At 43.7% G+C, this 25,909-nt stretch overlaps 1 long non-coding RNA gene across 1 annotated transcript in view; it reads left to right on the top strand.

Moving 5' to 3' along the window:
* The window catches only part of LOC123608032, a 40,383-nt gene extending 19,523 nt beyond the window's left edge, over positions 1 to 20,860 (top strand). The window contains exon 2 of the long non-coding RNA XR_006717049.1: positions 18,884 to 20,860. This is a non-coding gene — a long non-coding RNA (uncharacterized LOC123608032). The remainder of the gene's footprint in view (positions 1 to 18,883) is intronic.
* The last annotated feature ends 5,049 nt before the right edge of the window (positions 20,861 to 25,909 follow it).

The following is a 25,909-nucleotide window of genomic DNA, read 5'->3' as shown; positions in this document are numbered from 1 at the left end:
ATCCAAAATCTTATCTTACCTTGAGAACTTATCGAACTCAACACCCCAAAAATGAATAATCCAGTTGAGAAATGGGCAAAAGACATGAATAGACACTTTTCCAAAGAAGACATCCAGATGGCCAACAGATACATGAAAAGATGCTCAGCATCACTCATCATCAGGGAAATACAAATCAAAGCCACAATGAGATACCACCTCACATCTGTCAGAATGGCTAAAGTTAACAACACAAGAAACAATAGGCGTTGGTGAGGATGTGGAGAAAGGGGAACCCTCTTGCACTGTTGGTGGAAATGCAAATTGGTGCAGCTGCTCTAGAGAACAGTATGGAGGTTCCTGAAAGCAAAACAAAACAAAACAAAAACAAACCCTAAAACCTAAAAATAGAATTCCCATGAAATCCAGCAATCACACTACCAGGTATTTACCCAAAGATATAAAAATACAGTTTCATACTCAGCCATCAAAAAGAACGAAATCTTGCCATTTGCAGCGCCGTGAGTGGAGCTAGAATGTATTACGCTGAGAGAAAGAAGCCAATCAGAAAAAGAAAAAAAAGTCAATCATATGGTTTCACTCATATGTGTAATTTAAGAAACAACACAGATGGGAGAGGGGAGAAAGAGGAGAGAGGGACACAAACCACAAGAGACTCTTCACAATAGAGAACAAACTGAGGGTTGACGGAGTTTGTTGGGTGAGGGATGGGCTAGATAGGGGATGGGTACACTTGTGATGAGCACTGGGTGCTGTATGTAAATAATGAATCACTGACTTTCCACTCCTGAAACCAATATTGCATTGTATGTTACCTGTAAGGGATTTTCTCTCTCTCTCTTTCTCTCTCTCTCTCTCTCTGCCCCTCCCCTGCTCATGTGCTCTCTCTCTCTCTCTCTCAAAATAAACTTTAAAAAAAAAAAAAAAAAAAGAATCAGTGCACACATTAAACTCCCCCCACTAGACTGTGAAGGACTCCAGAGGAGAGACCATAGCAGGTTCTCACTATTTTATAAAACAAATAAATCCCTTTGCTCACAACTCGATCTTTCAGCAATGAATCATCAGATCGACAGGCAGTTTGTTTCTGTTTCTTTTTCTAACTTGCCTTTCCCCTGGCCCGGGGGGGGGGGGGGGGGGAGGGGGACGTTTCTTATGCCGTGTCCCCATTTCCACTCAATACCAACAATGGTTATAAATTCGTGGGATCTAGGAAGAGTGAGGGCATAGCTCCAGAAGCCTGATGCGTCAGGAAATGTGGACTCTGGGAACAAAAGTGCTCGCTGTGGCTTTGCTGAACCAGCACACTCTGTGCGTTCACCGAGATGGCAGGCACATCACATGTTTGCTCAACCAACTGGTGAGGGCTAGGGCACTGTTTTAAAAGATGTCAGTTCTAGGTAATTGCAGGAAATATCCTCTAGCTCAGCACCATTCAGCAGAACTTTCTGCCGTGGCAGGGATTTATAGATCTGTGCCGTCTAATAAGGTAGAGTGGGAATAGATGGTCACCATTGCAACCACAGAATTGGGTAAAACCACCTCCCAGCTTTATTACAGGGTGACCATTCTCGGGAGCATGACCTTGGGTCAGAGGATGGGGAGATAGGAGCGTGGTTGTGAGTGGGGGTGTAGATGCGTATAGACGTTAACACCAGGTTTTTATATACGGAGCTAAACACTTAGAATTGGTTTTCCTTTTTCTCTCTCTTGTCTGGAGTATGTTTGTTTTCAATAAACTATTATCCTTAGATTATCCTTTAGAAATCACACCTTTTTAATCTAATACCTCCAAAGAGTTATTTTTGAATTCTTGCCTCATTAACAACCGTGCCATTTCCCCTCCCTGAAAAAGCAATTGTTTAAATTGGATGTCCTGGTTCATGGTTAACAGTGAGACTGAGGTCAGGTATAAATCTCGGTCCCAAGGTAAAATTGTTACTGGGGCCTCAAAAACACCGCAAGCATCATATGACCTCTAACTATACATTCTGCTATTTGCCGCAGGTATATAATTGGCAGGGTGAAGAAGGATGCCTAATTTGCTTCCTAGAAACCTCTTAGGCTCCAGCAGATAGACTCTAAATAGTTGTGCCTGCTCCTCAAATCCTAAACACATCCAGAACCGCCTGTATCCCAGCATGAAAACAGGGCACTGTTCAGAAAGGAGGATCCTAAATCTATTCATTTGATAAGAAGAATGATAGGTACTGTTGAAACAGAAATAAAACGTTGTTTCAAATGCAGGTTCTTCATAAAGTCCTACTGCAATGTTTAAACCTTCACCATTTTCTTTGTTTTGAGGCATCACCTTGACAAATCAATAATTAGTCAGACAATTCAATGTCTGTCTTCATTGCTTATAGGAATTAATTTGGCAAGCTATAGAGTTTAAAAGAAAGCAAGTTTGTACTAACCATATTTTGTGTACCTAACCCAATGTGTTCAATTGTGCCCTGTGATTACTTTGAAATGCTGCCCACAGCCTATGTCGTTTCAGAGGAAGGAGACTCTCTTGGGTTTTTTGGGGGGGCTTTTGTTTGTTTGTTTGTTTTTGTTTTGTTTTGCTTTTTATTTCATATAAGACATATCCTCGAGCATAAATCTATTATTTCTTGCCCATTGAAATCTTGTAGGTCCCGAGAGAAAAGTATTCTGGGAACCATTCTAAATCAAATCCCTGGGTTTTCTGACCCGGGATCCCTCGGATTTGCTAGTTCAGTTCAACAGGAAAACCTTAGGCAAAGGATCCCCTAAACGGCAAGGCCACGCCACAGTACAGAGGGTTTATTTATTTATTTATTTTTTTTAATTTTTTTTTTTCAACGTTTATTTATTTTTGGGACAGAGAGAGACAGAGCATGAACGGGGGAGGGGCAGAGAGAGAGGGAGACACAGAATCGGAAACAGGCTCCAGGCTCTGAGCCATCAGCCCAGAGCCTGACGCGGGGCTCGAACTCCCGGACCGCGAGATCGTGACCTGGCTGAAGTCGGACGCTTAACCGACTGCGCCACCCAGGCGCCCCAGTACAGAGGGTTTATATCTGCACCTCGTCGTACTGTTTTCCCTCCAAGGATACCATGCCTCTCCACCACACCTCATCCCCCCCTCTCTTATATGCCTTCAGGGAGGCTTTCTGTTTTCCCAAAGGCCTATCAACTAATTTCCTCTCTGGTAAATAGAGAGTCTAAAGATAGCTGTTGCTCTTGCCTGAATGGCACAACACAGTGGTCAGTGATTTCCCCATCAGCTGGCAGTGTGTGTGTGTGTGTGTGTGCGCGCGTGTGTGTGTTGGGGTGGGGGGTTGGAGGAGAGGAGCAATGCCTTTTCCTTCTATTGCTCACTCACTCCCAGCTGGAAGTTTTACCACCAAAAACTAAACACCACACTGTATACATATCTGGGACACTGGGAAGGGAGGCAGGCCAGGCTCTTCGTTTATTCTTTCTTGGGACACAGGGAAAACTTTTCCCGATTGTAAAGAAGAGAACAAATGAGAGGCGAACTCCTAGGCTTTGAAAGGAACGAGGACGGAGGAAAGGGGACACTTTCCCAACTTCAGGACATGCGGTGTTTCAGGGATGATTCACCGTATGTTCACCTGCAGTGTGGCTAGGTGAGTCGGGCACAGCCCAGCGTGGGTGTGCACACCCGAGCAGCAAGTGGTAGGACAAACCTGGGCTTGCTCTTATCTGTGTCTCGTTGGATCCGTGCGGTCTGGCTGTTCCCCAAAAGGGGCCACTCTGTAGCTGGGTCTACGACACTACGTGTACTTTACCAGGGGCCTTTTGGTAGCAACAGCACCGTATTGATTGGCTAACCTGTGAGTGACTTCGATGGTTTAAAGTTCAGAAAAGTTTTGCTAGATTGTGTAAGTCAACGGAGGAGGGTTTGGAGGTGAGGAAGGCCTTGGGCCATTTTGGAAAATACAGCCTGTTGACACCTGCCTGCTCTCCAGTTTCTGCTTGCAGGTTGTTCGGGCCCAAACGATCGTGGTCAGTGCCTAAGGGAGCCAGGGAGCACCATTCACCCTATAGGAGTTGGGTAATAAATACTCAGCTGAGTCGTGTTTGAGGGCAAAAGGAAACAAGATGTCCTGTGTTACGTTTAAGTCGGGGAAAACGCCAAGTGCAGGATTCGAAGGTGTTCCACTTTTGGGTCTCAATTTCTTCAGCGCGCAGGAAGGTTTCCCATCACCCTTTCCTCGTCTCTGACCAAAGCGGTTAAACAGCATTAAACCTCTTCACGTGATTGCACACCAGAACCGTGATTGAGCAAATTATCTGGCAACAAGCTACTGGCACACAGAATAAATGTTCAGACACCCCAGAAGCACGCAGTTCTAAGAAGCCACAAACCCACGTCCCTGGCCAGCCACTCCAGGGCACCTTCTCCTCACGTGTTCATCTGCACACGGCAAAGACCCTCAGATGTCGATTCCAACGTGGGGAAACTCCCCCAGGGCTCCCGGTGCCTCCCGAGAAGGGAAATGCAGAACTGGAGACCAAACCTAACTTCCGGGCACGGGGGATTTCCCGGCCCAGAGCACTGCCGAGCTGAGCCCAGCTCTGTCTAGACCATCGGACACGTTAAGTGGGAACGGGCAACCTAAACGACCCCTTCACCAGGCCACACACTTAACTGTTGCCAGACGAGGAGGACAGTCACCTGCAAGCTATTTCTCTTAAGAGCTGGCCTCAGATCTGTGTTTTTTTTTTTTGGCACAGTGGCTCTCTTCCTGAATCTGGTCACCGTGACTGGAGACGATGGAAAGCTAAAGGCTCCCTTGCTGATGGGCGGTATAACTCATTGTGCTGATTGAAAAGTAAAGCAAGAAAGGTGTCTCTGGTTTGGGGTGTCTGTGAGGCTGTGAGGCTGAGAGAATGCTGTGAGAGGTGAGCCGGCCGCATACCTGGCAGATGAATGGTGAAAGTCTTGGTTGCCAGGAAGTTGCGTGGGTGCGGTCACTGGCAAAAGCTACTTTTTTTTTTTTTTTTTTTTTTTTTTTGGTGAGTGGGAGTTCAGAGGCAACCCACTCCGGAGCTGGCATCGCCCACCCGGAGTAGAAAGTGCAGGAAAAGGGTGACGGAGAGAGCGCGTGTGAGCGCGTGGGGGTGGCGGTGCGCAGACACAGTAGGACAGGTTTCTACCAATGAAGCGAGGAACGGCTTTTCTTTTTAAAACGTAGCTTCATCGAAGTATAATCGGTATACAATAAACTGCACGTATTTAACGTGTACCATCTGATGAGTTTGAACACACAGACTCAAGGGAACAGGGGTATCTGATGCCTCCCAAAGTGTTTGTTTTTGTGTCTCTGGGGCTTTTTTGGTGTTGTTTTTGGTTTTTGTTGTGTTTTTTGTTTTGTTTTTTTTGTGGTAAAAACGCTTATCGTGGGATCTACCCTCTTAACAAATTTTAAGGGCACCGTACCATATCGTTAACTGTAGGCACCGTGTGATACAGCAGACCTCTGGAACCTACCCACTCAGTGTAACTGAAACCTTGTGCCCACGGAACAGCAGCTCCCTGTTTAGAACTGACTTTTCTTTGAACTTCTGTATTACAAGAAGTTCTAAGGGCTCTGGGATCTTCTTCCATGAAGCGAGATGAGTCCACAGTGGTTTTCAAACATCTTTCTAAAGCACCGGAAGCCTCTTTTTTTTTTTTTTTTTTTTAAAGTCACACACCAGAGCCCCGAATTATTTTTTTTTAAAAATATGAAAACAGAGTTGTTTTCTTAGGAGTGGGAGCTGGTCCCAGGACCCAAACCTGATCCTCCTTCCTACAGCCAAGTAGGCCCCAGAGGCCCCAGAGCTTCCCAGAACCAAATTTAATAAACTGGTGGGTAAGTAGAAAGAGGTCTGGCAGATCTGGGTTGGGATCCTGACTCTGATGCTTGGGAGCATGGAGACCTTCAGTCATTCACAAACATATCTGCACCATACTTTCCCCATCTGTAAAATGGGATTAACAACTCTTATGTTACAGACTAGCCCTCAAGACGGGAGAACGTGCAATCCAGCACCACCCCTGGCACATGGAACCTTTACACACTTGTTGTGGATGTAATTATTTCCGGGAGACTTTGGGATGAGAGCTACCCACTAGAGGCTAGGAGAGGGAGAGAAAAATGACAGCAAGGAGGCTTCCTTTAGGTCAGAACTCTTAAGGCTGCTACTGTCCTGTTTGGTACTCCTTTCTCAAAAGCATCCAAATGCTTTGCCTGATACCTCTCTTTGAAAACAGGACAGTAAACCAACAACCGATAGAACAGGAGAAAATATCTGTAAATTGCATTTTTATTTTTATGTTCTTTTAGAGGGAGAACATGTAAGCAGGGGAGAGAGGTAGAAGGAAAGAGAGTGTCTTAGGCAGGCTCCATGCCAAGCATGGAACCCAACACAGGGCTCGATCCCACGACCCTGGGATCATGACCTGAGCCAAAACCAAGAGTTGGACGTTCAACTGACTGAGCCACCCAGGCACCCCTGTAAATTTCATATTTGATTATGAGCCTAATACTCAGAATATTCAAGGAACTCTTACAACTCAAAAAAAGCAACCCAATTTAAAAATAGGCAAAGAACCTGAAGAGTGATTTCTCCAAAGAAGATAGACAAACAGTCAATAAGCACATGAAAAGACACTCAACATTGCTTAGTCATTAGAAAATGCAAATCTGGGGCTCCTGGGTGGCGCAGTCGGTTAAGCGTCCGACTTCAGCCAGGTCACGATCTCACGGTCCGGGAGTTCGAGCCCCGCGTCGGGCTCTGGGCTTTTTGTCCCAAAAATAAATAAACGTTGAAAAAAAAATTAAAAAAAAAGAAAATGCAAATCAAAACGACAGTAAGATATCGCTCCATATCCACTAAGATGGTAATAATAATACAGAAAATAACAAGTGTGGGTGAAAATGTGAAGAAATTAGAACCTTTATACATTGCTGGTGGGAACGCAAAATGGCTCAGCCTCTATGGAAAACAGGTTAGCTGTCCTTCAATAAGTAAAACATAGAATTGCCATATGGCCTAGCATTTCCACTGTTAGACAGGTACTCAAAGGAATTGGAAAGAAATGTTCAAACAAAAACTTGCACACAAATGTTTATAGCGACACTATTCACAGGATGCAAAAGGTGGAAATAATCTAAATGTCTATCAACTGATGGACGGATAAACTGAATAGGGTATATCCATACAATGGAACATTATTCACCCGTGAAAGGGATGAAATACTGATCTGTGCTACAATGCGGATGAACCTCGAAAACACTATATGAAGTGAAAGGAGCCAGACACAAAAGGCCACATATTGTACGATTCCACTTACGTGAAATATCCAGAAGACGTGAAATATCCATAGAGACAAAAAGCAGAGTAGTGGTTTCCAGGGGTGGGGGAGGTGGGAATGGGAAGTGACTGATAATGGGTACAAGTTCCTTTTAGGGTGATGCAAAGTTCCGGAACTAGATGGTGGTGATGGTTGCACGTTATGAATGCGCTAGATGCCACTGAACTGTACATTTTTAAATAATTCAAATGTAAGTTTTCTGTTATGAAAAAGGACAGGACAAGTGTCTATCCAGGCAAAATACAGTCTGTGCATTTTGTAAGCAATTTTGAAGGCTTGGGTCCTCTTTCTCCTTTGAACGTCTTGCGTGGACACCGCAAAACAGAGCCCTGAAATGCCAGGACATTTGTGCTGAAGAAATAAAAATAAATAAATACAAATTTTTAAAAAGCTCACTCTTATTTCAGGGGCCCTTCCTTCCAGAAGGCCAAAGAAAACTGGGCTGGAAAATATGAGTACCCACTCCTCCCTCAAAGGATGATCTAAAAGGGAGAAATTTCAGGAGTCCAGCCCGGACCACACTTGGGCATAACCAAGCACCCCAGCTCACTGCTATGGACGTGGCTACTCTGAGCTTAGTCGAAGATGCCACGGTTCAGTCCTTGGCTTGTTATGTTTCCCATTAAACGCAGAACCCATTCCCTTGGCTCCTTCCCTAGGAAGGGGACATGTCAGAAACTATAGTTTAAGGATACCCTTCAGGATTTCAAATGAGATCAACTCCAGGGCAGGTGTCATGGAATCCCACGGGCTTCTTTTTGGTCCAGATTCCAGCACTTTGGCCACCTTTGCTACTGTTATTATTTTTAATTGGTGGGGCAAATCATTGCACTCCTTTGCACAGCTTTCCTCTGAGTATCGTAAGGCTCCTTACCTCCGTTCCATTTCTTTGCAGCCCTTTTAGCATCCCAAGCTGGAAAAACAAAACTCTTGGTAAGGCAAACTCCCTTCAACCCAGTAAAAGACGCCCCCTTAGCGAGGGAAGCACCTGCCTACACACCTGGGATGACCTTGCTTCACATCTGACCTTTACACGTGAATACTTGTCCTATTCTGAGCCAACCAGGATTTGATTTTGTTCTTCTGTCTTTAGTTAATTCCTGCTTTATCATTCAATAGCTTAAATATAGTACCACACTCCATCTTTATAGTACAGATTTCCAATACACCATCAGAAACAGAAGTAATTAGGAGTGGGAGACATCGGAGGCAGATGGGGGGCACACAAGGACCAGTAGGGAAAAGGAAGAACCACCATATTAGTAGAAGTGAATTCCGACATTCCCAGACTGCCCTCAGACACATAGCAGACCCTGGTAACCACAGGAGCCCTCTGATTCAACTGAAGGGAGGCACAGAGCTGCCTACAATGAAAGAACTAATCAGGTCTTTCCTTCCCACATCCATTCAGTAGTACGGTGTGTTGGCACAATGCACAGTCCTTGTTAACCACTCCAGGAAAAGAAAGAGCCACTCACCCTGATTAGCCGTCAGAACTAATTTTCAGCCATGTTATTATATGGTAAAGAGGAAAAAGGAAATCCAAGGAAACTGTGCTTAAGGCCAGTGCCTAATCGGGTTTTTTCCCCTTCATCTGTTTCATACAAAAGCTGCCTAGAATCACTGTGTGAGCCATTAGGTTCCTCTCTTCAAGTGTTAATTAAATGTGATATTTTAAAATACACACTCCTTTCTCCAGGTGGAACAAACTGAGCCCTTTATAAATTGCTCAATGCCCGTTGGTCCCCCCTTGCTGCTCTACTCCATTGCCTTGCACTTCTTATTCCCCTGTTGGGCCACAACTCCAACAGCAATAAGTATAGAGTAATTATTTCTGCCAGAAATATTCCCCCTTACAGGGGCTTGCCTTATTTTGGTTTTGTGTATGTGTGTGCTTGAAAGAAAGGCATATTATAATATCAGGCTTCTTTGTTTTCTCTCTCTCACTACCCACTGGTTTTCCAAGATGTCGTTGGCAAACACAACACCATTTGCTTTTGTTCCCTATACAAATATTTTCCACTTGAGCCCTGTTTCTTACTTACAACTGCTGAGTGTCTTGCTATGGAAAGCAACTGTTCCCAAGTAGTAGGACTGAATGAATGCAGTCTGTGTGGTTTTGAGTTAGGAAATATGTACTAAACTTTTGGTCTGAAATGCCTCAGAATCTGGAGGGGCTTAGAGTCTCTTGGGTCCTTGAAGGCAACTCAAATGGCAGGCATGTGTGTATGGTGGTGGGAGCTGAGGGCAGATGGGGAGACTTGGAAATTCAATTGATCTGTCTGTTCGAGTCATGCAATTATCCACTCAACAGTTGCTGAATGCCTACTACGTATCTGCTACTTCTGAGCAAGTCAGGACCCAACTTTGTATTCATCATACAAATTCTGGGCAAGTTGGGACCCATCTTTGTGTTCATCATACGAAACGAATAAGCTTTGTATCATGCCAACAGACAAATCACGTTATGGTCTCTTACTCCAATAACACAACCAGATTATTTTACGGAGTGCCCAGTTCCTCTCTTGCCAGAGTTCACTGCAGCAAGAGACTTTCTGTCCAGGCTAAGGTCATCTAACAAAGCTTCCGATCCTACACTAAGCTGCGACCACAAGGGGTCAGGCAACTGGGAGCCACGTGCCTGGATAACATGCATCAGATTTTGCCTTCTTCCAAACCTCCCGCACTCCCCAGAGAGCCTCCAGTTTTAATATGACTTTAATTTGACTTGCTACTATGACTTGTTCCCCTAGAAGAGTGGTCTGCATCTTACCCTAGGCCAGATTCCACCAACCATTTCTTCTTAAAGCGTTGTAGCAAGTCAAGAAATGATTCCTTAGTTTTGTTTCCATTAAACTCTTGATAAGTTTAACCAAACTTCCCGGGACTCTCGGAAGCGTATGGCTAGGTAGACTTTTGGCTGCTCCGTTCTGATGGAATTAGTTCTCATTTCAAGCGTGCATCTAAGTATGCAAGACGTGGGGGCAAGTGCTGGAGGGCAAGGACTGGCTATTTCGCCCTGTGCAGCTCCCCATGCCTAGTATAGTGCTAGCAACAGGGAACACATAAAATGTACTGCAATCAGTTAATACAGTTGGGATGCTCCATTAGTTAGTGCTAACTAATATGTTCGTTCAAGTGGTGAAAACGAACTCTGGTCCTTCTCTACCCTGTACACTGGTTAGGAATGTATTGAACCCAGTGAATAAGAATATACCTCTAGAGCAGGAGGTCTATCAAAAGCTCAGGCATCCTACCCTTTATTTTCTTAAAGTGTCATAATATTTTTCCTGCCACTTTGAACAGTTCAAATGCCATGCAGGAGGACTTTTAAATGGCCTCGTGGCGGACTCCATTTTCTTTTCTTTTTTGAAAAAATTTTAAGTTTGATTTAGTTAACGCACAATGTAACATGAGTTCCAGGTGTATAATACAGTGATTCAACACTTCCATACCATACCCGGTGCTCATTACACGTGCACTCCATTTTCAAAGGTATCTACAACAATGTCTTTCATTCTATAGGTCTTTTGCACTAGGATCTGGCCATTCTGCCATAAACAGGTACAGCCTATTTCCTCTCTACCCCTCTTGCATCTGAGCCAGCCCAGTGACCTCTTTTGACCAATATAATGTTGCAGAATTATGCTGTGTACCTCCAAGGCAAAGCCTTAACTTTGTCTTTACTTTTTGGGAGGCTGCTTCTTGGAATCCAACCACCATTCTAGGAGGAAGCCCAAGCAGACATGTGGACTGGCTCATACGGAGAAGAACTGAAGCTCCCAGCTGGGTTCCAGACAGCCACCAGCACCAACTACCCGCCATGGGGCTGAGGCCATTGTGAACCTTCCAGCTGTCCCAGCACCCCCGCAACATCATGCAAAGGAGAACTGCCCAAATTGCGAGAATAAGGAAAGACCTTACCTTTGTAATCCACAAATTACTGGGGTAATTTGCCACTCAGCCATGGATAGCCAAAATAGGTCCTGTAAGACCTCATTTTTTTGCCTAGCTTGTGTGTGTGTGTGTGTGTGTGTGTGTGTGTGAACTGATGTTTAAAAAAGAAACCAGTCTTATACATTGCATGTATCTAAAGCTTTATATTTACTACTTACATGGCAATTTCTAGTAAATCTCACAGTTTGGGTAGGGAGAGAAGTGTCATTCATTCTGAGGTTGAAACCTTTCCTTTTCACATTGCTTCACGAGCGAGTTTTCCAAAATACAGATTAAATCATATCGGTTTCTCGTTGAAAAACAACGAAATGTTCCTCATTGATTACATAATAAACTCTTCACTTCGATAAATGGTTTTTATGTTGAATTGAAGGTCAATTTTCCAATACAGACGTGCTGTTTGGAGTAGAGATTTGACAGAGCAAAATTATCATCACTGTATAGATGCCGAGGTCACCGATCCCAGAAACAGAACTAGAAATCAAAAGGCACAAGAGAGTTAATATTTAGATTAACATAGAAGATTCAGAATACCTAGAGGTTTATGGAGAATTTGAGGGGTGAAGTGAGTTTTGAATTATAGGGTAGGGCACATTGGATTTGGATTCTTAGAGGCCAGGGTTAACTAGAGTCTAGACACATTGTGGTTAGAGCTACTATATTTGTCCTAGAACAGAAAAAGATGAAATAATATACAAGGGGCTCAAGCTCGTATACAGTTGATCAAATGAAAAAGCCACAGCCTGAGAAAGATCATGCTAAAAATTGTCACACATTTGTCCTCTAACAATACAGAGTTATACAAGCAGCCTGAATCATGCCATGCATCCCAGATGTGGCAGCCTGCACAGAAAGGAAAGAATCACATCTGTCCACTAAGGCAGCTTTCGCTTGGACCCAGGACACTCAAGATGGAAAGAAAAACGAGGAGTCATTTTGTCACAGAGTCTGGATTTCTGAGTCCCAATGCCCCCAAATAAACACGTTAAGCTTGGGGCCTGAAATCTTTTCCCAAAATCATCACATTTGTGCAGTAGGACCTGTGGCTCTTTTTCTTTCTTTCCCTTTCTTTCTTTCTTTCTTCCTTTCTTTTTCTTTCTTCTTTCTTTCTTCTTTCTTTCTTTCTTTCTTTCTTTCTTTCTTTCTTTCTCTTTCTTCCTTTCTTCTCTTTCTTTCTCTTTCTTTCTTTCTCTCTTTCTTTCTTTAATGTTTATTTAGTTTTAAGAAACAGAGAGAGAGAGAGAGTGAGTGGGGGAGGGGTAGAGAAAGGGGGGTTCAGAGATCCCAAGTGGGCTCTGTGCTGACAGCAGACAGCACAATGTGGGGCTTGAACTCCAAAACTGCTAGATCAGGACCTGAGCTGAAGTCAGATGCTTAAATGACTGAGGCACCCAGTTGCCCCAGGACCTATGGCTCCTTAATCAACCACTCTGAGATTTCTAGAATATGAATGAGAGCTCCTTGAGCAAACACCCTGATTCACTGATTGATGAAATTTCTGGTGCAGGAGAGCAGATAGTGGCAAGGGTATTGGATCCCTTTTGGAGAACTGGACTTTCACAATATCTGAAATCGTGCTGTTTGGTTTCCTGACCACTCTTATGGGCAATTCGTAAGAATAGAAGGTGAAAAGAATCCAGAAATATTTTTATTTAGATAAGGACATCTCTTTAAAACATTTTTTAATGTTTATTCATTTTTGAAAGAGAGACAGAGCATGAGCAGGGGAGGGGCAAAGAGAGAGGGAGACACAGAATCCAGAGCAGGCTCCAGGCTCTGAGCTGTCAGCACAGAGCCTGATGCAGGGCTTGAACCCATGAACCATGAGATTAGATAAGGACGTCTTAAACACAGACCCTGAGTGGCTTATTTAGCCTTCTTTGGTAAAAGATGCTTTTCAGGTAGGGGAATGAAGTCAGAGGCAGCTTGGTGGAGACCTTTATAAGCCTCTCCTTCCCAACTCCTTCTCCTCCCCTCCCACTACCAGTTATCTTTTGTTCAAGCAAATATCAATATTGCTTATCTGTGAATATCTCCAAAAATATTCAAACTACATGGGCTTTCAGAAGAGCCATAATGGGGCACCTGAGTGTGGCTCAGTCAGTTAAGTGCCCAACTCTTGGTTTCGGCTCCATAGTCTCGAGGTTCATGAGTTCGAGCCTCGCATCGGGCTTTGACCTGCTTGGGATTGTCTCTCTCCCTCTCTCTCTGCCCCTCCCCTGCTCACTCTCTCTGTCTCTCTTTCAAAATAAATAAATTAAAAATTAAAAAAAATATTTTTAAAAAAGCCATATTACCTAGGACCCTAACATTAACCAGAGCAATAAACATGTTTCCATTTGGGGACCTTCAAAAAGATTCACATGAAAACAGTGCCTTTCCCCCTCCAAGAGAGTATTGAGCGAAGATCCATCTGCCCCATAAAGGCTAAGATTCTGTTTCACTGGACTTGGCAAAGCTAGCGGGATTTAACTTTTAGGATTAACCACAAATAAATAATGCAAAATCAGAGTGAGCTTGCGATAAGTTTCCTCCTGGGGAAACATCCGTCTCCTTAGGTCGCTCTGCATTTGGGGCCTCAGCTGAACTTCCCTTCGGCCGGCAATAGTTAGGTTGTAGAATAGTACTTCCCATATTTCAATGCACATACAATTGACTTGAGATCTGGGTCACATGCAGGTTCGGTAGGTCTGGGGAGTGCCTAAGATTCTCCATTTCTAGCAAACTCCCACCCGACTTGATGCTGAGGCTGTTTGTCCACGGAGCACGCTTTGAATATAGCAAGGATGCAGTGAATTTAATCCATTGTCAGTGAGTCAAAAGACATGGGTTCAATCCACCTTCTACCCGACTTTACGCAAGCGACTTAATCTCACTAAAATCTTGATTCCTCATCTCTAAAATGACAGGTGATAACATCTGCCCCAACATTTCATCTTCAGAGTTCAATGAGATAACCAGGAAAGCATTTTATAAATCTACATTGGTGACCTTGAGGCTTGGAATCTCCATCAAGCGTGTATGAAACAGCTGCTGGGTTTTTGTGGTAAGAGCTGAGAACTCGGTCCCCATGGCTGCTTCCTTGGGTCTGAGTGGAGAGGTAAACAAAAGTTAAAACTGATCGCGGTGACACCATCGGAGGCCAGTGGAGAGACACCTCAGCCCCGGGAGAACGCAACAGCGTTCCCTCTTTGTTTCTGATGAAAAGCCATGGCCACATACGTTCCTTTTGATTCTATTTCTTATTAAAGAGAAAGGGTGGAAAACAAAAAAAAATGTTGCTTTCACTGAGAAATTCGAATCACTGGATTTATTGGACAGATAGAGCAATTCTATCCTAGGATCACAAGTGATAAGCCTTTGAGACCTCTGACACTTATAACAGGTCAAAGGCCCTATTACAGTGCAGCTTCCTCGTTGAAAAAAATCTCTTAGGCCACATGCTGATCATGTTGAACAGGAAAAGTCTTATAATTCATCCAAATAAAAGTGACTTGCCTAGGTCCCAGCTAGTTTCGCTGGGTTATAGCTAAGCATGAGTATTATGACAGGGAGAAGCTGCTTGAATAAAGGTCAGACAAAAATCACATCCCTTGGGAATAATCATTAAACTCCCAAAGCGCATTCATATTAAGCCCCTTATGATGTTCTTTAAGGTTTCTCCAAGTCCTTTCTTTCTTGGTTTTACTGCCAAAAGTAGATACAGATGCATCAGCTACCTCGCATGGAAAACCTGTTCTCACAAGTTTTATCACACCACTTGGCAGCAAAAAAAAAAAAAAAAAGAGGCTTGGGCAGAGGCTGAGAACTTTCACATAGATCCAGAAAGCTTGGGAATTCAGCCATTTTGACTTCCTGCCCACCACCAAAAAGAAACAGGCAAAGTCTGAGTGCCAGCAGCTAAGACTCCCCTAATCAGAAAAGAGAAAACTCTATAGCATCGAACTTCCTCTTTGGGGGTAAATTCTACCCACTGCAGAACTTTTCAGCGTAGTGAGGGAGCTCGAGGCTGCCATAGCTATCCGCTTTCACATCCCCTGGCCCTTCTCCTCTCAACCTCCACTGGCCCAGGGTAAGTTCCCCCAGGAGACTGTAGCCCTTGGAAAATGCCAGAGAGGGGAGTAGGAAGAGGAATTATTTTTGTTGGGCCATTCCGTGCATTTGGGAGTCCATAAGAAGTATGAGACAGTCTCCCTGTAATTCAAGAGTAAACAATGAAGACGATGGGATACGTAACTGGGAATCTGTTGAGAATGTCTTCGCATTACTCACAAGTTAATAATTTCCCCAAGAGTGGGAGTTTCTCGAGGATGTTTGTAACTTATTTTTAAACCTTTTAGAGCTTGGAAATGACACTCGTAGTTTCTCTTTTACTATCTTCATGGTATTCAAAGGTTTCAAGCCCAGGCATTTTAGAGCCCACCCACTTTCAAAAATGTAGACAAATTAGTTATAAACACACAAGGCCCTGTCAATGTTTGTATAGATCCAACACCTCGTGATTTTTATGGGACACTGAATGGTGATTCGTTGCAAATTTGAAACGGTAGACTGTTACCTGTATATGACCTATGGCAATATCCCCAAGCTATTATCATTGCTATGCATATCATCATTGCTTTTCATAATTGGTGCTGTGGAATATGTAAGTCAAGGGGGATTTTCTGAGAACGTATTAGGTAGTTACCACCACACTAGGGACTGGGAGGGAAATATGTCATCACAAGACATGACTCTTCTTGCCTAATAGAAGAGGCTTCTGAAAAGTGATAAACAGAGAGAAAAACCATGTACTTAGATCTCGATCAAATGTGTCCACGTTCCCAGTTTACTCAAGGGGGAAATGAACGGCTGAACTTGCTTACCATTTGTTGATTTCACGGATAATGTTATTCCAAGTGCTATTAGGCTTAATGGACATACAAAGATAAATATGCGGTGTGGCTCAATGAATCGGAATCAACGTTACCCACTAAAGGGTGGCACACAGGAAGAGTATAATAAATGTTAGCTCTTATCCTCCTCATCATCATCCTTATCATTATTTCCATTATTAAGAACCTCTGAATCTAGCAGGATAAATAATCTGCACGCAGTTGCAAAAGGAGGCAGAAAGTATACAGATTGCATTGTTGGTACAGGTAAAATTCTGTGGGAATCCAGGGAAACGAAAAATAATTTCAGACTGGAAATAACGATTTGAGACATACAGGGAAAGCCAATATGCTCATCTCTTCAGTATTACGTGTCTGAAAAGGCCATCAAGTACATTTTTTGTAGGAAGGCACGGTCATTTATAGAACCCCAAGTGTTCCTGATTTCCTTAATAATATGTTGTGGCTCTGTTCACCATGAATTGATTCCAATCCTTCTAAGATCTCTTTATATCTTTAGTTATATATGATCACTAAATGAGGGATTCTCCAAGCCTGTTGTTTGCCAAGTGTCTTTAGGTGGTAGAATTATAGGGTTTGGTAGTTAATGCTCTGGTCACTCTATTTTCATCTTCGTGATTTTGTAAGTTTTTTTTTTTTTTTTTCAACGTTTATTTATTTTTGGGACGGAGAGAGACAGAGCATGAACGGGGGAGGGGCAGAAAGAGAGGGAGACACAGAATCGGAAACAGGCTCCAGGCTCTGAGCCATCAGCCCAGAGCCCGACGCGGGGCTCGAACTCACGGACCGCGAGATCGTGACCTGGCTGAAGTCGGACGCTTAACCGACTGCGCCACCCAGGCGCCCCCGTGATTTTGTAAGTTTTAATGCTTGTAAGTTTGTAAGCCTCTCTGTCGTCCGCATAAAAAAAATTCTAGTATGTCAACTGTTTTTCCTAAAATAATTCATCCAATCGCTTTACTCTTGGGATGCCTTCCCATGGGCTTCTGCAGTTCTCAGTTATCATGTTTAAGGTCTGACAACAGAATGTCCCACAGAATTCTTCAGGCAGGTATATCCTGATTGGGTTCGATACTGTGATGTTGCCTCAATTCTATTGCTAGAAACCATCCCCACGTTGGCAGGAGCAACTTCATGTTGACAGGGAACTATATGCGTCATCGGTCGTGGAGCACTGTTATCCAGGTTCCAGAAAAAAATAATGTTCGGTTATGAGTTAGCGATGGCTACTTATGAAGTTCCCCAAAGAGAAGGTGACATCATACAATTCATCGTCTCTCACCTATCTGCGTCACACTCTATGCTTGGGAGTTTATCAATCGCATTACTTGCTGAGCACAATTTACGTACTCAGCATTGGGGGAGGTACTCTGAGGGTTACTGAAGAAGCGTATGGTGGGTCCTCTGTCCTTCAGAAGTTTTACATCTCCCTGAAACAATATGAAACATAAGAGGAGAACACATGACCCAATATAATCTATAATAAACGTTCCGCAATGGACTTCAGGCAGAAAGAGCTTTTAAGAGTTCAGAGAGTAGAGAAATGAACGTCGACCGGAGTAGTTAGGTGAGGGGCATGTTTGGGGGCCAGGAGAGAGCTCTTTTGGTCTGCATTATAAAGCAGGAATGGCCTCCTGTCATACCTCCCAGTACTTAAGAGCCTTCAGAAATAAAAATCACAAGTGGGCTCCTTGTCTAATGAAGAACATTCTGTGTGTCCTCGTATGTGTTCAAAGGAGGCGGCTATAAAGAATGGAGCCCTGTGAGTGCTTTCATACACTCCATGTTATCCTTGAGCAGAACCAAATGATCAATCGCCTTTCCCTGAGGAAAATGTCTGAGTTATCTTGTCAGGGAAGATGAAAGTTGGCTGTCATTCTCATACTCGGCCACAAAGGAGAGGGGGATATTTCTCAGCTGAAAGGGAGCATGTCTGGTCCTATCCTCAACATTACTGGACTTAAAAAAAAAAAAAAAAAAAAAGGCAACCTTACATCTACCCCCTTTTGAGAACGTGCCTTGATGAATAGCACGCAAGCCAACAGTTTGACAAAACCATCAACTAACTGTGTGTTTTCTCTTGTCATAAATTAGCCTGTACTACAAGGCAAACTAGAGCAGCAAAGCCAGGTTTAAAGTGGGTCTGGCCGGGGGCTCCTGGGTGGCTCAGTCGATTGAGCGTCTGACTTTGGCTCCGGTCATGATCTCACAACTCGTGAGTTCGAGCCCCGCCTCGGGCTCTGTGCTGACCGCTCGAAGCCTGGAGCCTGCTTCAGATTCTGTGTCTCCCTCTCTCTCTGCTCCTCCCCTGCCCCTGCTCTGTCTCTCTCTCCTTGAAAAATAAATAAAAACATTTTAAAAAATTTTAAAAAAAGAAAGTGGGTCTGGCTGATCCAAAGGTCAGCACCTCACGTGTAAACCGCTAGGTCTCTGGGGCGCCTGGGTGGGTGCCCGGGTGGCTCAGTTGGTTAATCGTCTGACTTCACCTCAGGTCATGGTCTCATGGTTCGTGGGTTCGAGCCCCGCTTCCGGCTCTCTGCTGACAGCTCAGAGTCTGGAGCCTGCTTTGGATTCTGTGTGTGTCTCTCTCTGCCCCTCCCTCACTCGCTCTCTCTCTCTCTCAAAATTAAATACATACATACATACATATATACATAAACTTCTTCCTCTCTTCCAGAGAAAGATCTCGCGGGACCTTCCGTGATCACGGACACACCACCCCCAGAATACTGCTTCCAGCAGAGGACGCTTTTGTGACCGAACAGACACGACCTGTGTAGCGCTGACATGTGGTGGAAAGTTCCTCCTTCACTTGTAGTGGCACACACAGGACATGGAAGTATCTGCAGCCAGAAGAGGAGCCCGGATCAAAGTGTCATGGCCCAATGGAAGCCTGTCCACCACTCACTGGTAGGCTCGTTCATCCACCATGACTCCCTGAGCACCTATGACCTGCTGGCCCCGTCTTTAGGAGCCACCCATGCAAAGATAAATACAAGACTCACTGCTGAGCCCTCTCTCAGTCTGGGGAGAGCGAGACGCCGAAATTCATAACCAGGATGCGCTATGGGAGGAGCCACAGCAGTGTTCTAAAGCAAGTGTCGTTGATCTCAGTGACAAATGGGAGTAACCCTGAAGGAGACGGGACAGTCGAGACAACTTTTGAGCTGCTGTATCTTGAAGGGCTCGTTGGAGTCCCAGTGGAGAAGTGGAGGAGGAACCAGAGTATTTACCGAACTGCGAACAGTCTCGCCTGGACGGAGCATAGGATCTAGGGCATTGGATGGAGGAGCTTACGGTAAGAGATGGAAAGAAAGCTGGAAGGACAGGCTGAAGACAGACTCTGGGTGGCAATTTCGATGCCATGCTGAACGTTGGAGCCAAATGGAGGATCTTTGGAGGTTTGTCACTGGGAGAATACCATGATGTACAGAGTGTTTGTTTTAGACACTTTCCCTCGTGGCGAGGGATTAGCAGGAAGTCAGACTGAGGTTGGACAAGAGTTCTCAGACTATTAGCTCTTAGTCTGGAGGACGTGTGAGGGAGAGTGCATGCTCCAGGCTTGAAAGACCAGTCCCATCATTGAGAGAAAGCCTACCACCGTCGAAGTAAATTCCGTGTGGTTCTTATTCATTCAGCCATCCCTCAGTCACTCCAGCATTTACTCGTCAAGTCTTTACTGAGCACTTACTATGTGCTAGACACCGGGGCTACAAAACACCCATAGTTCTACCTTGTTGGAGTTTAGACTAATGGAGAGGATGACAACTATATCGGTGATTATAATTGGGTTGAATTCACCGGGACCCAAGTTAAACACAACATTTAAAGATCTGCAGTTCAAGGCATGCTAAAATAGTGCCCTTCAATTCTCCTCGGCATTGCCTGACTTCTAGCCCCTCGTGATGTGTTGAATGGAGGAATGAATAAATGCAAAGAGGTGACGTCATCCCCTCAGACTGGCATGCCACCTGGGCCTCCTCTGGCTGTGGGGCTCTTGGATTTTCATCTCTGTTCGTGGGGAGAGGCAGTCTAACAGAGTGGGTGTTTGGATGCTGAGAGAGGGAAAACCCACCTAGGTACCAGCTCCTACACCTTCTTAGCTGGGGGGAGTTGAGCAAATTCCTTAACCTCTTTGAGTCTCAGTTTTCTTATGTCAAAAATAGGGATGATAAAATCTCCCTCACAAGGATAATGTATGAAGGACTACCTGTAACGGATCACAAGGATTTAGGCGGCAAGATTAAATGAAAGGACATATTTCAGGGCTAGGAATAATGGAACACAGTTAAGGGGTGAGTGTCGTGACTCTGTTGGGTCCACCTGTGTGACCTTCCTACCTACAGAGAACTTGAATGAGCTTCAGAGTAAATCCCTGACGATGCCACTCCTCTACCCAAAACCTTAAATGACTCCCCGTTGCTTTTTTCCTCGGTATGACACTTAAGGTTCTCCGTGATTGAGTCCCAATCTGTCTTTCCAATTTCATGTCCCTCTGCCAACTTGGTGTCACTACAACTGCTCCCAGAGCCTCTGCTCCTTTGGTCTGCTAGGTCAAAGCACATACACTGTAAAGTACTTATATAGTAGCCTGGACCCGTTGCCCTCTCAACCCCTCGCAAAACTCTCTGACTTAACGATTACTTGGTAGATTAAGTAGAAGAGTGTATACTTAACTGACTCTCGCTGCCTCCAGAATCTAATGAATCCCACCATCCTCTGCGCCTCTTTCGTAGTGGTAGGACAGGCAAGATGATGTGACTATGCTTTCATCCCAAAGGAATACTTCAACATTCCCCAGACCACTGGGCCCCTAGAAACTTCATCATCGGTGTGGGTTTCGCTCTGTGCCACGAGGGGTGTATCCCAGAAAAAGAGTGCTCCTTTAGCCTGGTTCCCTGGACTAAAAAGACATGTGGTTTAGGACCAAACAGAGCTGCAGACAACCAGCAGATCTAGGAGTGGTACAAAACTAATTGGGGCAACAAACCTCTGAGAAGTGGGGGGTCTTACCAAAGCAAAAGCTAATCGGTACACCTTCAGAGACCTCTATCTCGGCCAAATGTAACTCATAACTCTATACTCGTCCCCTTCCTTCCCACTTGCGATTTCTTGACTGGCAAATGAAAGTGTTGCTTTTCATCTTTCTGTGCCTGACTCCGGTCTTCAATGCAGAAGTCGATTCATTCTAAATCCTCAGCTGGAAATAAGTTTCTCCAGGTTTCACACCCAAGACACTTTAGTTATGTTTCTTTTATGGTTCAACACTCTCTATCTTGTACTATATGGCTTGGGTACGTGCCTGCATCACTTTTCTGGTTGGCTTCCCAATATCTTCCCCATCCGAAATGGTTAGATGATAATAAAGCCAAAGATAATAATAAGCCAAAGATAATAATCCCATCCTTTTATTAGCGATCGTTTTAACAGTGATCTTATAACCAAATCTTGGTTAGGGGAAAGCTAGGAAGGATTTCTAGGAAAATTTTCTCGCTTCTAAAAAAGAGAAATAAATAAAAGAAGGACCAAAAACGAGGCAGAGGCAACCCTCATCCCATCCATTCTTTCTCTACTTTGCTAGCAACGTGATGATGAAGCAAACAGAAAAGTGCACCAGACTGAAAGATCCACGCAGAAGGAGCATCCTGCATGGTTTGGGGCCATGTGCTACTGCCCTGGGACACTCCAGATCTAGGTCAGCTGCAGACCTTCTCCAGAGCACTCATGCTGGCCTTGCCCAAGACAGACACCCAAATACTTCATAACATGAAAAATTAAAAAAAAAAAAAATACAACCTTTCAGGTTATTTAAGTCTGAGATAAAAGATCTTTTTTCTTTAAAATTTTTTTAGTGTTTATTTTTGAGAGAGAGGGAGAGAGAGTGCACACATGAGAGCAGGGGAGAGGCAGAGAGAGGGAGACAGAGGATCCGAAGCAGGCTCCACAGTGTCAGCACAGAGCCCATGCGGGGCTCAGACTCCAGAACCCATGAGATGATGACCTGAGCTGAAATCAAGGGTTGGCTACTTAATTGACTGAGCCACCCAGGTGCCCTGGGATAAAAGAGCTTTGAATGAATTAGAAGACAAGAATGATTATCCTGGACAGTTGGTAGAAAGATCCTTAATCATGGTACACAGGTATATATATATTTTTTTTTAAACAGAAGAACAAACATTTTTAAGGGAGCACAAACAGAAGAACAAAGATTTAAACAGAAGAACAAAGATTTTTAAGGGAGTAAGATTCATGAAGAGAAGAAAAAAAAACAGGAAAAGAATTTTCTGGAACAAAACTTGCATAATCTGTCTTTCTGAGGTCTTTGTAAACTAGACCAAAGATTTTACAGATTTTCATCTGTACGGGAAGTCTAAGTTTAATTCCGTCCATAGGATTCCAGGAAGTGAGGCCAAACTAAATAAGGATGGGAACCAGAATTCACTAGTGTTCCTGACCAAAGGCCACACTTAAAAAATAGTAATTTATTGTGTGAAATAAAATTGATATATACATGTGGTAGTTTCATACTAGGTCTGTTAAAAAACATCGTATTACATCTCACACCACAATTGAGAGCAGCCATTTCCCCCTTGTTGCAGAGGACTGCACGAGAAAAGTCTGACTGCTTTCTCCAAGCTGTGTTTTTCCCATTTCTGTATTGAACAAAACAGTAGGTGACACATCTTAGGGATCTTCCAGGGACTGTGAGTCTTTAACCTTGAGGCTCTAAAATAGAAATGGCCTTTTGGAGACCTGAGAATACTGTTGTAATTCCTCTGAATTGCTCAACTCCTTTGCTTGGAATAATTAAACCTCCGAATGACTGAATGCTCTAAGTGAAGGTAAGTGAGGTTCTATAAGGTTTTTGTTTCGTCTTTAGAAACCGTAGAAGATGCTGGTATCAGTGCAACATGGACAGGGGCAGTTGACCTTCAATCCCAGAAGAAAAAGAACAATTACAAAAGATGTTAGGTACTTATGCATTCCTGGCTCCCTTCACCCTGGGGAAAAAAAGAGAAACTCAGTTTTCCCCCTGATCTGTGATCCTCTCCCAACTACCCGTCCTCAACTTTAAATCCTAAACACATAAATATTATTGGGGGGAATGACAAAAGCAGGGACTAACATGGTTACTAGTAAATTAAAAACGGTAACTAATATACCAGGAGGCAAGCAAATCTGTCCTGTGGCTATTATTTTATTTTCTTCTGCAATACTGAAAGAACATCGCTTCATTCAAATGAAATGGTATGTCTATTATAGACACACTAGTGAAGAATCAATATGCAGTTTCAAAGGTAGAGTCATTTACTCTTGGGCACACACAATACATGGGTCTCCTGTATTGATGTGCTCAGCCTGCAGAAATAGCGCAGCCACAAGGCAGGATCAGAACCTCAGATTTCTGACTTTCGCATCATTCACAAGGAAATGTAAAGACAAAATCACTCTTCATCTCGTGACTCGGTTTACTTCTTTTGAAAATAAACACATCATATTCCAAAACTCTTAGGTCACAGGGTTGGAAAAAATCCATCGGATGTTCCCCTTCAGAATTTTCCTTTATGAAAAAAATCATCAGCTTTTGATTCATCAATACCCATCTTGCGAAAAGTGTGCTCTGAGTTCATGATTGTTGGGTCACATCTTGATAAAAGCACAAGTGTGCATTCAGGGGTGGAAGGGTGCCTTTGAAACATAGATTGAGGGCAAAAGGTTTTGCTGGACGTTCTGGGATAGAAACTAAGCAGCAGTCTAAGGAGTAACTTTGATAAGAACTTCCGTGTCAAGAAAGAGCTAGAACAGAAGAGGAGAAGGCAAGCTGGGGTCTGGGCTGATTCAAGGCTAGTAACCAAAAGGGATAAATTGAAACCAGAACAGAGACAGCGTTCTTTATCTCTTTCATTTATCTTGTCTGTTAGAAGCTATGAAATCATTTTATGAGAGAGTGATAATGACAAAAGATTCATCTTCTACCAATTTAAGTTGCCTGAATTATGGTTTGTTGCCATTTATTGACTTGCTTAACTGAATAGCGTTGTGGGTATTCAGGGAATTGGCTAGAGAGTCTGAAAAAGAGAGTTTTTCTGATTTCCTTTGGGATTCGTATTTACATTCAATCGTGTATATCAAATATTGAGTAGGCAGCTACATGATGGGAAATAAGGTGGCTGTTAAAAGTTCCTCTCCGATCTTGGCTCCAGGTGGTATGATCGACCAACAGCCCCAGCGATTCCACTCTGAGAAATGCCACCACGTTGATGCCAAGGCCATGCTTCCTTAGGACTGCCTCCAGCCGATGGCTGAGTGTGGGTTGTAAGGCAGGTCCTTTCCTGGAAGACAAGGATTCCCCTGACGGGCTTCCATGGCTTAAGCATCCCCCATAAGCATTGCCAATACTTTCTTCACTGTACTCTAGTGTAAGATGCCTCCACTCAACCAACTTTCCTTCCTTCCTTATCTTCTTTAAGGTCTGATGGCCTCCTCCTTATCTTTCTTGCAAAGGCATTTCCCCTAATAAATCTCTTTCATCGCTAATCTCATCTTGAGGTCTCTTTCTTGGAGGATCCAGGCTAACACCGAATAGAGGAAGAAAACCAGTTCTTGGCTGATGTCTACTTGCCCAACAACATTCATTTGATAATTATTGGTTATCTACTACATCCCAAGCATTGTGGAAACAATTAAGGCATCAGAAACAAAAACTTGAAGTCTACAGAAGCCCAAAGCCAAGTTATGTTGACTTCATTTTAAGCCTCATCATCGAGACACAAAGAGAGCATTGTGATTTGATCAGCAAAGAGGCAGCAGATTACCTAGAGAGGACAGCTGGATACGTAGGCAGGCCATGAAGGATGTGTATTTCTTGGCATTGTTCCCTCTGCAGTTTGATCCACAAACTCAACTTTTCAGTGCCTGAGAGTTGATTCGTTTTTAAGAACTGATTCACATTAAGTAAATTTATATTTAAGGTCACCCACTGGTGACCCCCATGTTGCTAAATCTAATGGTCTTCATCTTACAGAACTAACACTTGGCAAACACTCTTTCTGCTCCAGAAACGATGTCATCACCTGGTTTCTAAGGGCCATGCTTTTTGGGTTTCCTCCTTGGCCGTTCATTCTTAGTCTCTTTTGCTCATTCTTCTTCCTGCATTTGATCCTTTGTCATTGCAGTGCTGCAGAACATAACTCGTGGCCTATTTTTCCTCTCGATACCCACCAACCCCTCAACAATTTCAGACATTCTCTTGTTTTTCATTACTATCTACAGAATAATGACTCCAAAATTTATACCTGCAGCCCATATCCTACTCAAACTTCACTCAGTTTCAAGTATGCACCAGACGTCTCTGTTTGGATGTTTGATAGGCATCTTGAATCTAATACGTCCTAAAACAGAATTCCTAAACTTCTCACTGAGTCTCCTTGTCCCACAATCTGTTCATCTCAGTTAATGGCAACTCCATTGTTTCAGCTCTTCAGGCCAAAAGCCCTGGAGTTATTCTTGAATTTCTCTTTTATAGCCTGCACTCAGTTTAAAAGCAATTTATTTGGGCTCAACTTTTAAAATATTTCCCAAGTGCAACCCCTTTTTACCACCTCAGCCATCTTGTCACCTTGGACAGAGCCACTTGAATTGTTGCAAATCCTAATTGTTCTCCCTTCTTACGCTCATGCGTCCCTACAACCTTACAATCTGT

The sequence above is a fragment of the Leopardus geoffroyi genome, chromosome B2 (genome assembly GCF_018350155.1).
Source record: "Leopardus geoffroyi isolate Oge1 chromosome B2, O.geoffroyi_Oge1_pat1.0, whole genome shotgun sequence".
Classification (NCBI taxonomy): Eukaryota; Metazoa; Chordata; class Mammalia; order Carnivora; family Felidae; genus Leopardus; species Leopardus geoffroyi.
Note: the sequence above shows the minus strand (reverse complement) of the source record. Positions and strands in the feature narration are given on the sequence as shown.